General features: G+C 44.7%; 1 long non-coding RNA gene across 1 annotated transcript in view; it reads right to left on the reverse strand.

Annotated features, from left to right (window-relative positions):
* Nucleotides 1-17,609, reverse strand: part of LOC113965218 — a 147,096-nt gene that overhangs the window by 32,365 nt on the left and 97,122 nt on the right. The window contains exon 4 of the long non-coding RNA XR_003533476.1: nt 315-416. This is a non-coding gene — a long non-coding RNA (uncharacterized LOC113965218). The remainder of the gene's footprint in view (nt 1-314; nt 417-17,609) is intronic.

The following is a 17,609-nucleotide window of genomic DNA, read 5'->3' on the forward strand; positions in this document are numbered from 1 at the left end:
TCCTAATCACCACTGTTGTTGAAATATTACAGCTTCTGTTACAACTATTAATGTCCTAAATGAAGAACAGGCTCCTCTGAATAACATCAAACACGAAATGGTCACTTCCAATTTTAGCCTGTTTCTCTCCTCTTTGCTAATGTGTGTTTTCGTTTCTAACTGGGGACCTGCCTTGGTGCCATACGGTTCAGCTTCAAACCCTGCAGGAGAGGAGCGAGCCTGGGTCGAGGGAGCTGTGGAAAACCGGAGTATTCCACTCTCAAGTGAGATCAGCATCGAGAGAGGTCAATAGCTGGACAGAGGTTGTAATTTACCTCATGATGGCTGCTTGGAGTCAGGAGCGGGTAGCCATCTGCAAGTCAATCCTACATGGACAAGCGTTCAGAATCTGCTACTCCAGGTGAAGCCCCTGTTCCCTGCACAGGATAGAGGCAACTAAGTTATTTTCCTGCACCGAGTAAGCGTCCAGACAAGCATGAGCTGAGGCCCACCACTGGAGTGATGGGATGGAGGGCACAGTGCTCCATTGCTCTCTGGGCTGGTGTTTGCCAGGTCAAACTGAAAACCACAGCCCTCGGTTCCACCTGGAGCATTATAAATGGTGAGGTAAGCCGACAGGCTCCTATTTGAGCTTCGCTCAGATAAAACTCCCACTAAAGTAAGAAGCTGGATAAAATCTGTGACACGGTGGTGTGAGTTGGTCCTTTCATGGCAATATCTGGAGGGAAGCCTGATGGAAAATACTTTGCAGCAAAAACTGCCCAGATGTCCAGTGCATGTTTGGGCATTTGGAACCTCTCCGCATTCATCCACAAGGACTGCCTGCCGTTATCCGGGAGCACGCCTGGCAGTGTGACGAAGAGGAGGGAAAACCCATGTGTGGTCCTTAAGCTCTGGCAAGAAATAGCAGAGCAGAACACCAGGCTATTGATTTCATGTTTGCTTTAAAAACAACCTAAGTGCATTCCTGGAGCAAGGCTGGTCTGGAAGCCTAAATAAAATAATATTCTTCAGCCTTGAAAACTGACACTAGACTTCAATGAATGCTTTAAAGTCCTGTCCCCCAGACTAAGACCTGTACATTTCCTAAGCTCTTGTCTACACACAAAAATGGTGCTACTTTAACTAAACCAGTGTACCTAAGGCAACATATCTCTCCCCTCTTCCATTTCTTTCTCTTCCCTGTGTGAAAACCGCTAAAAAACACCCTTATTTGACAAAACCTTCCTTATTGGAAGTAGATATGTTTTTATCAATATGAGACTTATTAGTGTCAGCACATCTGAGTAGGATTAGTGATAGCATTATTATTTTGGTAGCAAAAAATCACATCCATAAACAGCATACTTAGACTGCCTCAGAAGGGATGCACAGAGCAAACCTATGGAAAAGGGCAAGCAGAATGGGTCTAATGCATCTTCCTGCTGACAGGACTTATGTGCTGCACTTTATAGAGTGCAAATGATCCCATCTGAGATAGTCAGGGACTTCTCTGACTCTCACAAGGCTGTACAATATCTGGTTAAAACGTGTGCACGTTATTTACAATGTACAAGCAACACCACAGAATTTGGACCTTCTACAGCATAAGCAGAGCAACAGAAACTGCATGTCAGCTAAGTTCACTAGAAAACAAGCAAAAAAAACCCCCTAACAACCAAACAGAAACCACAATGCATTCACAGATACAAATAATAGATTTGCATTGGTCTGTCAGAAATGCTAATTTCCATGAATGGTACCAGAAATATGTGGGTGTGGCCCTTTGAAATTCTTGCCTCTCAAGGCAAATTGCATTGGCTAACACTGAGTTCCTAAGGAAGAAGAAAAAAAAATAGGATATACATATATTCCCTTCTGATAGAACATCGGGACTATAGATTTTGGCAGATTGCACTGGATGTTCAAGATGCTTATTAGCAATGCAGTTTTTCAGGAACTGCAGTTGTGCAGGAAAACCAATATGATTTCTCATTGGTCCCTTTGTAAAGGCAGCCTGGTAATAAGAATATTATAATATTGTAAGAAGAATAATCATCATCATAATCATCAAATTTCTAACCTTTGTCTTGATACTTCCAGGATTTTCCTGCATCAATCCTATTTTCCACTCAGGCTAAACAACTTCACAAGTTTATTCTAAATGCTGTATTTAAAGCTTCAGTTCTAATATCCTCAGTAATAGTATCAAAGCCTTCAGGTGTCTTAACCACTGAAGTTAGGATGACCTGAATTGCACTAGATTTTTCCTTCAACAGTGGTTGTTTCATTCGTTCTAAGTAAATCAGATGGCACTTAGTACATACTTCTGGAGGAAGAAAAAACTAAAGACAGATGGATGTGGCTCCCAGCAGGCAGCAGTTTGAAAACATGGCACCAAATACATCAATAGTCCCAGTCTGTTCTTTGACATATCGGAGTGCCTCTTGTCTTCCTCAGATAATTTTCTTCAAAAGTGTTCAGCCCTGACAAATTCTGAGCTCCAGAGTTGTATGAAATGGGAATAATCACAATGCAGCCATAACTGAGGCATAGTAGTTCAGTCAGAAATGCAAGAATCCCCCCAATGCACTAATGCTGGTGAAAATCAGCATGCAGGCGCTGTTAGTCAGCAAAAAATGAAAGTACTGGCAACCTGGCAAAGTTCTTCTGGAACAGCCCCTCCTTGCTGTGGGGTTGGAAGCTCCATGCTAAGGGGTTGGGCAGCATCACAGAGGTGTGGGTATCCAAGGCTCCCTGTTCCCAAGAGGAGCAAGCACACCGACAGCTCATTAGCTAAACTGCAGCAGGACAGGAAAATAGAGGAGCAGTTCTCCAGACCAAAAGCAGACTTGTCAAACATGCATCACGTTCCAGCATTCCCACTTATCAGACAGGGACCAGAAACAAAATGATAACCTACACTGTCAAATTCCTGATACCTTTCCTTTCTGACACCAGTGATCACAGAAAAAAAAGCCATCCAACTCAGACCAACTGTCCTGACTCCCAGCAGCCCCACAGGAAGAAAGGAGACAGAGCAGTAGGCGCTACTTCTCTTGGTTGCAAGTGTCTGAAGGCATCCTCTTTCCTTCATAATTGTGTTCTCTTAATCAAGGGTTGCTTATGCTGTTAAGGAGTAGTGATTTATCAGCTGCTGACTGTGAGCAGAAGGAACTGAACAGGCATGTCCACCTCTTCCTTTCACTATAGTGATGTAATCTCCTCTCTCCCCACTTTCTAGTTCACCCAAGCCTCACAGATGCCTTCTTCTGCTTGATTACAAGTTACGTCCTCCCTCTCTCCCCTCCATCTGTCCTTGCTCTTCAAGACTTCAACTGCTGACCCCATGCCCGCCCCTTCAGTGCCTTCCCCTTCCTGCTCCCTAGCTCCCTTTGTGTCCTTTCAGCAATTCTGTCTTTATCATGCTGATCTCCCCTCCTCAGCACAGTGCCACAAAGCCTTCCCCAGCTCCTCCAGGGGCACCACTCTTTAAAGCAATCCCTTCTCATCACCAGTATCTCTCCTTTATCACATGCCTCAGTTCACCTGACTGAATTGATAGGTGCAGACAAGTTTGCAGACCAACGTCCAAATTTGATTTATTAAATGATTGATAACAAGGATTTTTGTGCATGGATGTACATTACAGCAGACCTTCACAATTATGAAGTTGTGTCAGGTCTCCACTGTCTCCTGGTGGCCCAGGTAACAAAGGCTTACAAAGCCTTTCATGTCCTGTTGGTGAGGAGGTGTTAGGAGTAGATGTCATTTCTTTCTGCTCTGAAGTCTGCTTCAGACAGGGTATTTGTCCTGCACACTCTGAGTCCACAAGCTGTTGGCTGAACCAAAACCCAGTTTATCTGGGAGAACTGGCACAGGGGTCCCTGAACTCATGAGGAGCATAGTGTTCCTGCACTGGCCAAGCTGCAATGGGCTCTGAGGAGTACGTCAAGATTAATCTCATTAAGTCCTATTTGATTTAGATCTCGCTATCTCTGAAATTGTCTCCTTTCTTTTCCAACTTCCAGAAGTAAAAAACTGTGTGACTTTGCTAACAAGTGCTGGACTACTTTAACATCTGACTGATGCAAGTTAAAGCAAGGACTGAGGGCAGCTGATACAGGAAAGATTCCAGTGAGAAAAGCTGGAGATAACCAATCTCCCCCTAAAAATGAGAGCAGACGGAGAACAGGTGGTAAAAATACAAGCACCTCTCCCCTCTACCCACAGCTCAAAGTGTCCAATTGCTTGTATCCCTGCTAATCCTGGCCTTATACCTTCTCCTTGTGCATCTCCAACGTCCCTGCTTCCAAGAATGTTGCTCCAAAGTGACCTACTTTTCATGTACTCATTTTTTGAAGTATTTACATGAGAAATCAGAGGATTGAGGCTACACAAATGAATATTTCTGGTCATTCACCTCCACCATGTTTTAATTTTCTTGCCTTAATCACCTTGTGCATATCTCCTGTTGGCTGTCTGGCACACACCCTGGCACATCACAGACTGGAGAATACTCCTTCACTTCAAGCTTACCTGAGAGACCTGAAAGGACTTTTTTATGTCAGAGGACATGAGATCTGCACTTCTGTCTGGTCCATTCGCCCATAAAAACAAGGTTATGTCTCATACCCAAAAGCCCACTTGGGTAGCCCATGGCAGAAGGCACAACAATGACAGAGGTGACAGACCTCCCTTGACAGCTGCTTGTTTGCTGATTCTGATAGTGTCTGTCTGCTCTCCCGTGTGCACAGACCCTCAAGCATGGACCTTCCCACCAAGCCAATGTCCAGCTCCAACTTCATTTTCCAGTCTGCATTTTCCTATTACTCATTCTTTCTTTCTGTCAATCAGGTCATTGTATGGTTACTTTCTAAACTTATTATTTCTATTTTTAAACAGAGATTATATCCTGTTCATTAAAATTACCTGCATTTGCAGGAGGGCCAATCAGCTTCTCAAGGCATTGCCTCACTGATGATCTGGCAAGCAGCATCAAGCACAAGGAGGAAACTGAATACAGCATCTGGATCCTTTTCACAAAATCAAGGGCTGGCTTTTCTCCAGGGAAAAGCAATGTCTCCACATGTCCCCTCTGCCACTTGGACCCACCATTGGGCTCTGCAAAGAGAAGCTTTGAGTGGAGCAGCCCTGCTAGCAGAGGGCTGGTAATGGCACAATTCCTTCAGGCAGTCCCAGCTTCAGGATCTAAACCTTGGACAGTATTAATTACCCAGCAAGCAGCTTGTTAGAAATTGTATTGGCACACAGATAAGGGGAACTGTAATCGAATCAGCCAATTAACCAGCCGATGGTGCTGAACTAAATGTGACCCCATCGTTAATTGTGTTTTTTTCTCAGCAGTTTTCTCATCACATCGGGTGCTCAGGAGAGGGGAGAGAAAGAAGGCTTATCCAGGTGCTTAATTTATTTCTGCTCACAAACAGGAATCACGGGATATAAACTTCATGACAATTACATGGCAGAACTTTAAATCTTATTACACCTACTCTTCCTGAAAGAGAGGGGAGATGAAAGTCCTGGAAAAGCAGAAAAGAAGGACTCTTCAAACTTTGCAGCAGAGTAAACAGCTGTCCAATGTAATGAAGCCCTCTTGAAGTAGTTTACCTGAAGGTAAATATTCTGTGTGAGTAGTGTGTGAGAGGAATTCCTCTCGCTCTATCTGCTGCATGGCCTGTGGCCCATCTGCACTGTGCAGAACAGAGCCGGTACTCTCAAAGACAGCTGACATAAAAAGCTCAGGATGGCCTCGAGCTACAGCTGTGGATCTGGCTCCAGACTTCCCCTCAGTTCAGAGGTGTTTGAATCTCAGCCCCTTGTGGAGCTTTTGAGCCAGATGGAAGATCCAGGAATGAGTTTCCTTAAAGTTCAAGAGGGTTCAAGAGGTTTTGCTTTAAATCCATCTCTGGGGATGACCTCAAGCAGTCAGTGATGCAGAACAAAGGTCTACCTTCTTGTGGCTGTTTCCCTAAAGGAAATGGTTGGACAATTCTTTGTTGGGAATTAATCTCATATGCTCCTGAACAGCTAACCCTTCCCTGGAGTAGGCCTGTAATGAAAGAGCGTCAGTCACAAGAACAAGTACATTAATTGCTAAGTGTGCCTTTGCTTCCTGGAGGATGTGGAGTCTGCACTGATCTAGACCCATAACACAGCCTCTGCCATATCTACCTCGGACTTAAAGTCCATCTTCTTCTGCATTCTGTCTGGCAGTAGCCATTGTGGAGGCTTAGAGCAAAACACGAGAGAGGAACAGGATGGAGATTCTCCCAATTTCTTGCAACCTAGAGCACAGAAACTCCTTGAGCTGGAGGTTGCGTCTGCATCTGACTTTAGTATTCCTGTTTAAACTGCTTTCATAACTTTTCCAAAACCTTTGAACTCACAATCGTGTCACTGACTTGCATCCTGCGATAACGATTTCCAGGTTTGGCCACGCACTGATGAAAAAGCAGTTCTTTTTGTTTTCCTTTAAAACCTTTTCCTGATCATTTTACTTCTTTTCCCCAGCTCCCATGCTGTGATAAATAAGCAATGATCATTCCTCACTCACATCTCTGTGCACACCACGACCTGTTCGATCTCTAGCACAGCCCCCTCAGCTGTCACTTTTTTGAGCTGAAGAGCCTGGTCACTGTCCCTTCATACAGGGAGTCATTTCATACCTGTTGCCTCAATGTTTGTCCCTCCTGACCCACAGCTCTTCAAAATTTCACCCTGTGGCTGCTCCCAGCTCTGTCCCTGCCTCCCATTCCCAGCCAGAGCCCCCTGTCATCCCTCAGGACTCATGCCAGCACGGCCACACTTTTTCTCATTCCACTACGTCCTCTCTGGAGGACTGACTGCAGGCAGCATTCAAGACACATATGCACCATGGATTTATACAGCAGTATAATGATGTTTTCTGTTTTGCTGCCAGTTCCTTTCCCAACCATTCCCTTCCCCCACCTCCAGTTTGACTGATGCTGCACAGTTTTCCTCCCCAGGATGGCTCCAGAACTCCCTTCTGGGTGGTAATAGCTAATGTTCGAACACATCCACTTATCATTGTTTTTCTCCACATTACTTCTATGTATATCCACATGGAATTCCATCTGCCACCCTATCACCCACTCACTCTGTATCCTGCAGCTCTTTGTTCATTACAGCTTATTACAGCAATCTTCTGGAAAAACAAGCTCATTACAGTCGAGAAACTCACGCCTTATTCCACTGACTGAGGGGCTGCCTGTGTTGGAGGTGGTGCTGACTGCTTGAATTTCTTCCCAGCTATTAACAGAGGGCCCAGTGTGCACTCCCATCCCCTACCCAGAGAGGCAGGACTGATTGAGGCTCCTTCATCAGCCAAAAGGGCAAAGGATCACATGCACAACACACCATTATTTCCCTACTGCTGGCAACTTTCTCCCAACAGACTGCTAATGGCAGTCATCTACCCACATTCCCCTCCAATGCTACCCTTTCCCAGTACCACTGCTTCTCAACAGAGGGAGAGAGATCAGCTGAAGCAAGACCCTACCCAGCACAGCCCAAACTTGCACGTTAAGGATCCGTGTGGAGCAAGAAGAAGGGAAGCACGCTGGGCAAGGCTATCAATATTTGTCATAATAGAGAGGTAAAAAACAGCAGGAAAACCCAAATCCTTACTGCAGCAGCTACTTGGACCCATTACCATGGAAGATATCAGGGCTAAGGATGTTTTCTCTGGCTGGGTATGCCATGCAAAAGCACTTCCCTTTTTCCCAGAGCAGATTTGTCGATGGGGTACTCTGGGGAGGAATGACGTAATATTAGAGTCAATTACGTTTTACAATTTCATCACATTATTCCTGGTTATAGTCTGCTATATCCACTTAAACTATTCCCTTCCCTTGTGGAACTCATACCTGGCAAGCACATGGACATAGGTAATCTCATTTTTTCAGGCTCCTCGTTATCTTCGTTGCCTTTTGTTTTTCATTTTCCTCGCCAATCAGCCTCTCCAGTCCTACAGTAATTCATCTTGGTGCCTCTCCCTGTATCCTTGCGGATTTATCTATACCTTTCTACTGTGATACAGCCCAGAACTGAAAGCAGTATATTTTGTTTGGGATCTCATCAGGCATTGAGAGGAACCAGTGCCTCCCCCAGCTGTGATTTGATGCCTTTCCCTACATAGATAAGAATCTCATTAGTCACTTTTTTTCCCCTACCATAACACATTGTAGTCACACATGATCCAATTTGCTGTCCACTATCACACTCTCATCTCTTTTAGCATAACAGCTTCTCAAGACCCTCTTCCGCTAAATCACTATGAGTCAGCTGACCTAAACAAAGTACGATGATTTGCACCAGTTAAGGATTTAGCCTTTTGTTTGGTGTAAGTCTTCTTGAGGATAACCATCTTCTTCGTTCCAGGTCAAATCTCACATTATTACTTGCTCTTATTGCTAATCGTTGCAGTTTTGGGGGGATTTTTCTCCAAGAGAACAGTTGTTCTCTATTCTGGTATCACTTATGCATTTTCACCCACAGAGCCCATGAAATGACTGAATACCAGGCACCTTTAGGTACTTTCTCCTGTAAAATATTGCATTTCATTTCCATCTGTGTATGCACGGTCTGTATTTGGTATACTGCCATTCAATGCTACAGGTATGAGAATTGCTTTCCTGAATGACTGGAAATGTGTAGTTCACACAAAGCTGTGCCTGATTTTCCATCTCTCTACTTCTGGTTTCAGTGGTGGCCATGCCAGCATCCAGGCAGATCCCAGGAGTGTCACAGCAAGGTCTGTGAGAGCCGCTTCACAGCCCGGGGCTGCCTGCGTCACAAGCTTTCTGGGTTTCAGATTTCATCCAGCCCATACAACAGGGCTGGCTCCTACAAAGCCCTTCCAAAACTAGCTCCTGCAGTGCACATGCCTTTCTGCCAGATGCCCAAAATATTGCACAAGAGTTGTCAGGATTTACACGAAGATAAGATGATCTAAGCCTACATGTCCTAACCAGGAGTGGGAGGCTTCAGGGAAGTGGGAGACTTGTCTCACTGTGCTGTTGATTGCCTCTTTGTTGCCATTAATCCCACAAAGGATGGATGTTGTGAGGGTCTTATGCTTGCTTTTTGGAGGACTGGCGTGCAGGCAAAAGTTTGGTAGAATTTCCTAGCCACACAATACAATAACAAGATGGAGAGCTGGGGGGAAGACAGAGAGGGCAAATATCTAGGCACCTTCTTACCATGTTGGCCCTGAGAAGCAAAAAGAGAATGCTTCCCAGCCCATACAGTAGCCAAAGATGTGCTTTTCCCTCTGCATCAAAGAAACACCCCATCCTGCTCATGAGCTCCAGCAGGAATTGATCACGTTCATTCTTTGCCTGCCAAAGTCCCCACGAGCTCTTGTAAAGTAAACTTCACCTTAGCTGTACTTGCTATACAGGTAATTTCCAGAGCAAGTCGTCTGTATGTGCTTACCAGGGAATTCCAGAGATTCCTGTTTATAGCAACATTAAAATCCCCTTAACAACAATTAGCACAGATAAGACAGGTAGTGTGGGACAATAGATTTCCTCCACAGATTTCTTTTATCCTGTTCAAAAGGTCAGGTAGACTTTCACACCTCAGCCTACCTCTTCAGTCTGTTCTCAACATCCATACAAAGGCAGCACACAGTGTTGCTGCTGTTTGCAGCAGCTGGGGGAAAGCCCCTGCAGTCTGTGCCGTGAAGCTGAAGCTGTTTCAGGATCCAGACACCCACTTGGACCGTGGCTCTGTAGAAAGGCAGGCCCAGCTGGAGGGAGCCCGGTACCAGCTCAGTGTGAAGCACTACATATCTGAAACATCCGAGGTGTCACTTGCCAGCTCAATTTTACTCAAAAAAATGATAAAGAGGGAAATTTGCCCTTGCAGAGTTGCTTCTGGATCAGGTATTACATTATTTTCCAAGCCTCCTCTTTCGCTGTAGCTAACAGAGGCCATGCCATGAGCTGTGCAATTCAACTACCTAAGCAGAAAATCATTTGGGCTCCCTCCTGATGCAGACGAAAGTCGTGCAGCCTCGGGAGGCATTAAAGAAGGTACAGCCATGCTCTTAAACTAAGCACCTGCATGCTGTGCAGCTACACTGGGCGGCTTCTCCCTCATTCTCCCTAATGTCCCCAGTGTGCGTGATTGCTTAGTAGCAATAAGGGGCTCCATCCCCTCCACGATCTGGCTCCTGCCCCCAGGGGTTTTGGAGAACATACTTTAAAAACCCTCCTGGGAGTTCACTCAAGCTCTCTGTTTACACAGCAGATTGGTGGCTCCTCGTTTGAAGTCAGGATTTAAGCTGTTCTTTCTAATTACGGAGAGACTCTGAAACCTGAGAGATCACTGCTGGTGAAGACTAAGCACAGAGGAAAAAAAAAACCAGTTGCATAGGCAGAACAATACTACATCCAAACCCTAGAGTTTGCTATAAACAGAAGGCCCCTGCAGCAAAATAGGACATATGCTGTTATTCATCCCCTGTAGTCTCTTTTCATCACGCTGTTTTCTGCTCATCACCTCTGTTCCTTGCAAGTATCACCAGCACTCAAGGACATTTGTTCCACTTTGTCTTCTACAGAGGGAGGGATAGTAAAAAATATCTGAATCCCAGTGAACTTCCCTAGGCAGAGGAATGGAAGCCAGGGTATTTCCATCCTCTCCAAACTGACAGCTGCCATGGGATATAACTACATTAACAGATGATACACCGAAATTAATTTGAACTAATCAGCCACTAATGTTTCTATTAGGAGAATAAAAGGGAATTTATTACCACCCCATTGCAGAAAGGCAGCTACAGTTTTTAAATGATTCTTTAGTAACTCTTGTGTTTCTAAGAGCCAGAAAGTGCTGCCACAGTTCCTGTGCAGGTGTTCCTTCACTCATTCTTGCAAGGAGGACAGGAAGAGGAGATTTGGGGTAAGGTGGGACAGCAATGTTTACTCCCCCCCAGAGTCCCTTGTCTCCAATCTGTGTAAGGTTTCCCACGAGCAGAGCTGGTTCTTAGCACCCTTCACACACCAGCATCCTGAACCTGCCTGGAGCTCCCAGACACTGTTATCAGCTGTGTAAGATGGGACACCACCTCAATTCCTTTGCTGTCACTAACAAGCCTGATGTTTTGGCAGTTGACAGAGGAGGCAGGAGATGGAAGCAAGGTGAGGAAAGACTTCAGGAACTTTCTCAGCACATCACAAATAATCCTCCAGCAGCACAAACCCACAGCTGATTGGTTCCCAGTTCATCTTGGGTGTGTGAACCATGCAGGGAATATATTAAATAGAAGGAGGAAAGTAACAAGTTTGAAACAAACTGAAACACATGGGTTTAAATCACATCCTGGAAGCAAGTCCAGTCCTTTCCTCACCTGAGTCACTTTAGCAAAAGAGAACTGCTCTCTGTTGCCCGAGGGCAGTGCCTGTCCCCTCGGCTCACTCTGCACTGAAAGACCAGCACTTCAGTAATCAGATTAGAAGCCTCAAACAACAGCTGTGTTTGTTCTCTGACTTAAAGTCAAAATAATTATAAATTATTGTTTTCCTGCAAATTAAAAGACTGTTTGCTCTCCTGATTTCCAATTTGTTCCCTGAATAAATACATCACAGCATTAACTGCTTGGATCACACTGACCTGTGCAGACTTCATAACACTTTTAATCTCTTATCTGAAATGACTCAAGGGAAGGGTGCCATAAATCCCATTGAAAGTGAATTCCTTCCAGTGTTATCTCAGTATTCAAATGGATATAGGCTGCATAATTGGACCTGATTAATTAAAAACTGCAGGGCACCAGTGAGATAGACTAATGTAGGTCTTCACTGATCACTCTCCCCCTAGATTTCTGCATTATTTTAAAAGACACAACCCCCACTGCCCTGGCTTCATTTGCTCCAGATCAAGTGACACCAGAGTGGAATGCCTGTGTCCTGTGTTGTGTCTAACGTGTTCCTTTTGCCCTGCAGAACAAACACAGCAATCTCCACATCACCACGCCAGCACAACATCCTACCTTGGGCTCCTCTACCCAATCTAAGGGACTCCTTGCACATATAGCAATATGCTACATTCCTAAATACTTCTCCTCCTTGGAGCTTCTAGGCAAAAATCGTTACATTAGTAACAAAAAAATCATTACAGAAACTTATGTTCAATGCCCTGTGACACAGAAGAATGTAATCCCTGTTTGAAGGTAAGTTGTGGCTGACCTAGGAATCCAATCCAGACCCCACAGTGGGCACAGCTGCAATGCCATCTTCCTGACCACTGATACAGCTTGAAACACATGTCTGCTGCAGAGAAAACACCACATAAGTGTAATGGTATTTATGTGGCTGAACCAAGGTGTGATGGTGAGAATGTGATGCAAATTTTCTGCCCAACGTTCCCAGTTTTAATGCAATTGGGTACCAAAAACCTCAGTAAAACAAGACAGTGCCAGAGACAGCCTCTATGGGCAAGTTAAGCATGATCTGATGAGAAGAAATTAAAATTCCCTCACTTCTCACACTCAGGGTCTTATTTACTTCCATAATCACTCTCCCCTCTCTCCCTTCCACCCACTGGACCAAACATCAGCCAATATCTCCCATGGGTGTTTGATGAGTTGGCAATAACTTCAGCAGCTGAGCCCTTCAGGATTTGATATTAGGAGCAGAAATTACCACTGTGAAATCTGAGACAGTTTTCATGCCCAGGAACAGAAGAGCGCAGGCAGAGATAAGCTTTACCAAATCTGCAGTGTAAGTCATTCTTCTCCTGTTTCTAAGTTAAGATCACCAGCTTTCCAGCTTGAATATTAAGCACGGAGCAGCAGAGCAGCAGTGAGACAGCTGCAGTGATGAATTTTTATTCCTTTGTTAATGTGGGGGATACAGACTCTGAAGGCAAAATAGTGAAAGAAGGGAGGCAGGGGAGGGAGAGCAGAGAAAAAGCTGGTGGATGTTTCTGGTGCTCGTGCTGAAGTTAGCAGTATGATTTTTTTCAAAGGAGAAGAAAGCAAAATTACAGCCACTCCAGCACATAAACACCTCTTCACCAGCACCCTCTCCCTGGCTCTGAGTCTGCCACATGGATGGAGACCCAGGGACTGTGCCTGAGGTGGGGGGCCCTGCTGCAGGGAGCAACAGCGCTGATGGTGCTGACCCTGGGCAGCTTCTCCATGGGCTCCTGTGTCACACTCCATAGGGCAGGAACTTCTGGGGTAAAAGCCTTCTTTCCTTGCTAGGAGCTTCTCTGCTCTGCCTTATATATATATGTGTGTGCGTGTGTGTGTGTATATATACAGTCTTTGCTCTTCAGTTTCCAGAGAGTTTTACTCTAAAATGCCAGGCAGAAGCAAGAGCTGGTTATTCTGTCGCACTTGAGCAGACAACAACACTGAAAATGAGCCTCAGCTCTTTGGGTTTCCATGAGGTTTTTAACTTTTTAACTATTTGTCACAGAAAAGGATTCCCCCTTATTAAAGTTAAAGTAAGGCCGGTATCAACACTTTGTTACAGTAGCACCTCTGTCCCATACCTGGCTAGCTTGACTTTGGCTCACTGATTGCTCCTGCCAGCAAGAACTACGTTTTCTTCATCTGCATGTATTTCTGGTGTTTGACAGAATAAATCTTCTGCAGTGATACTACGGTGAAATCCCCAAAGTTAATGATCTTCATGTTCCTGGGGACTAATGATTTAAATCTACAGTTCAGTAACACCCTCTGCAACTCTTGTTTGTTTAAAAGCACCTAAAACAATTTTCTGCTGCTTTCTGCTGTCGCACAGAGTGATCAGACACATGTCAAGAGGCCATCAATATAGAGAATTTAGGAGGTACTCGTATAATATATGTGGACTAAGAAATTCCTGCCCTTCTTGCTGTTTCTTCCCAAGCCGTGTTGCAGCTCCTTGCCTCCTCAGTTATGCCACAATAGAATAGTTCACAGGCTATGATGCAAATTGAGCACAGAATGATCTGGGGAAAAAAATAACCCTTTTTTAAATCCCCTTCAGTTATTTTTCCACAATGAAGTGTGTACTAGAAGATGAAAGTGGCTTTCTCCTTTGGGATAATACAGTTTCCCTACAATACTGTTAGCTTGCCACATTACCGAACTAAAAAAAAAGTTCAACAGATTTATTTGAAACTTTATTTGAAATTTTCTTATGTCTAGAGAGTAGGAGGGACAGGTAGGCCATCAGAAAATGCCAGAGACACAGTAGCTGCATGGGCAGGGCAGAGCTGCTCTTCCATAAACAGTCTCAGAGTGTGAGGAAGAGCATGGACTTGAGATGTGGTGAATAAACCCCAATTCCCCAGAGTATGAAGTGGGACAGGGGTGGCTCTATACAAACACTAAAACAAGGTCTCCTGCACTTAGGGAAAGGTAAAGCCATGTCAGAGCTGAAGGACAGAACTGTTGGTCAGATGAGGACCAAACAGAAGCAGAGGAAGAGGGCTCCACACCCCCTTGAGGAAGCCTAAGGCAAGAGAGTTTGTTGAGGACAGGGCTGGTTTGTAGAACCATGTAGAACAGCATTAGAACAAGCTCTCTTTGCCTTTCTAGCAGTGTTCAGGACACAAAAAGCTGATACAGTAAAAGGTATTCATCGTATCTGCATTGTCAAAGTTCATGGTCTGCACAGAGTGACCAATCTGGAGATTGTTTGACCATCCCTAAAATCCGACAGCATGTCCTAGGAAAGAAAGTTCTTGAGCAGAAAAGCCTGAGGCCACTGATAGGAAAATGAATAGGAGTGCTGTTTCCTGAAGGTGATAACAAAAATTCAAGAGTTTTACAGGCACTGAATTTTGCCACAGTAAAAGCCAGGAAGCCTTGTAAAATGAAAATGAGTCACGTAGCTGCACACTGTGCGACACTCGCTGAAGTAAGGACTCCAGTTATTTGTGTGGGGGAAGGGAAGCCACAGTTACTCTATTCTCCTGCTGTGTTTGCTTAAAAAGTCCAGGGCATGTGATGAGTTGATCCTTTCCTATTTAATGACTCTGAATTTCCCTCTCCTCTAACACTGTAACCAGACTTCTTGCAGGGGCAGTCCTTTTGCAGCTCAGGTATTTGTCAATCTGTTCTTCCAAGGCACACAGTGATGGGCCCCTGATCTGTTGGAGGAATATAGAGCTGTATAGATGTTTTTGCAACGGTTACAGGGACAACAGGGCCCTGCCACCCGGCCTTCTGGCTCGTCAGCTTCAATTCACCAAAGACAGAGCTTTGGGAGGGCTTTTCAGCATAGTGTGAGAAACATGTGCTCTTAAATTACCAAACAGAAAAACATTAGGAGCTTTGTAATGAGCTCCCACATAACAGCAGAAAAACACCCTGATCATATTCTTGTGAATCATCTGCAGACTTCTGCAATCCCTGTGCTGTGACTCTGTGCAGGTACAACCAATCCATGTAGGAAGCAAGCAGTGCCCAAGTATGAAGCTGTGCCACAACAAAACCCCTGACCCCAGAACTGGCCCTCCAGGGCCCCCATGACAAGGACCAGGCAGAGAGGTGCTGGGGTGCAGGGAGGGTAAAGGGGCAGCACAGTGACCGGGCAAGGCTGGAGCTCCACAGAGAACAGGGAGGCTTTCAGAGCATACAGGAGAGAGTGGCTAAGGAAAGCAAGGCAAACCATGAATTAAGGTAATACACCTTGAAGACTCTCTCTGGAAGAAGTTATCGATAAAGCTACTGGGGATAGATGAGATTTGAGTGTCATTTGTAATACCAAGGTAAGGCTAACCCAGCATCCTGGTTCTGCACAGCTGGGGCACGGGGAGACTGATGGGGTCAGCTCATGCAGAAACAACTGCATTCTAACTCTTCTCTTTATAGGAGTGAGTTTTTCTGCCTCTCTGAAACTGTAGATAAATTCTCATCAGCAACAACAATATCAGGAATTAACACTGCAACATATTCAAGTTCCTGGATCTTATTGTGCTAAACATGACTCTGTCTCCTCAGCACGTTGGTGGCTCATCATACTTGGCATAAACAATTGGCATTGGTGGGATGTCACAGTAGGGCATCTTGTTACTGTTCATCAAATATCAGCAGCTTCCACTGTGTGCCACAGAAACAGGGAGAAAAGTGTCTCATCTCATCCAGTTCTCATGTGTGATTGTATCAGCATTTTTCTGAGATGCAGTTGGTTGGGTGCTAGTAAAAAACTGTCACTCCACCTTTGAACAGATGATAGTAACATTTCACCTACCCCCAAAGAAAGAGACACTTGCTAGAGATTAAATCATAAACCCTGTCACCCTCTGCCAGTTTTAAAGTGCATGAAGTACTAAAGCCTGCATCTCTCTGGCAGTAAACAGCATGGCAATTAGTGCAGAAAATCCTCACTGAAATAGTTCTTGTAAATGAAATGCCTGGGACCTTCCCTCAGTCTAAAAAACATGACAGCAATAGACAAGAAGGACCAAAGACTTTCCAATTACTCTTTCCCAACCTCTTCACACAGCCCTTTTCCTACAGACATGGGAGCTGGAAGAAGAGCACTGAGTGCCTGCCACAGAAACCCTTTGCAGTGCTCTGTGCCCCAAGCAGAGGAGAACAAGCCTCTCATGAGCTACCAAGGGACCAAAACTGCTTTGATTTTGCTGAGGCAAATGTACCACCTCAACAGTTCCCACACATGCTGCAAGGGCTGCACCGATTTTCCATGAATCAGATAAATCAACACCAACAACAGGCTTAGCCCATTGCTTCCCACTGCCCCTGGCTCTGACAGCCCAGCACAGGCACAGCTCACTTTGTTTCCCCTCACAGTGCACATGAGGTGCTCGATGGTATCTAGTTCCTATTTCCTCTGGTTTTATTCCTTTCATTCTTTAATTTTTTGGGTTTTTTCTTTTATCTTTTTTTTTCTTTTTTTCAAGTCAGCCTGAACCCATGCTGGACTTCATGCTTAACACCATTGGATGTTTCTCCATGCTACCTTGACATGACCTATGTCATTTTGGTGGATGATTTCTTCTACCCTTATTATTTCCAAATCTCAGTACATTTTTCAGCTGCTGAACATACTCCACATGCTTAACGGCTTCAGAGAAGTTTCTAAATACGGATTTAGAAGCCACCTGGAAAAAATGAGTACCTATTTTACAAACCAGTCTGAGTGTTTGACTGTAAGTGGGTAGACTTTCTTCACATTAAAAATATGCAAAGAAATAAAAAGAATTAGGAGTAGTGACAGAGCTTATGAAGTAAATTACAGAAGTTGGAAACAGACTGACTGTGCTGAAGTAGAGTATGTTCCCTTTGAGGGTATTATATCTGATTTATAACATTTACCTTTGACACTGCAACAAATTCCATCCAAAATGCCTCATACCTGAGAAACCCAAGCCTAGCTGGGCAGAAAGAGCAGAAAAGTCTTCCTACAGTGTAATGCAAATGAAACAATTGAGAACTTCGAAAACTAGAAAATACATGTATGAAGGACTGGGGTCCTGCCAATGCTCCTGTCACATGGCATCTTAAATACTTTGCCTTCAGATACAGTACCTGTGGTTCAGCCCCGGGGTACTGAGGGAGCTGAGAAAATAATTATCAAGGCAAGGCTGGCTTGAAAACGTCCCCCTGAGCAACTCTC

This window comes from Neopelma chrysocephalum, unplaced genomic scaffold (assembly GCF_003984885.1).
Source record: "Neopelma chrysocephalum unplaced genomic scaffold, ASM398488v2 Primary Assembly neopelma1_44, whole genome shotgun sequence".
Taxonomy (NCBI): Eukaryota; Metazoa; Chordata; class Aves; order Passeriformes; family Pipridae; genus Neopelma; species Neopelma chrysocephalum.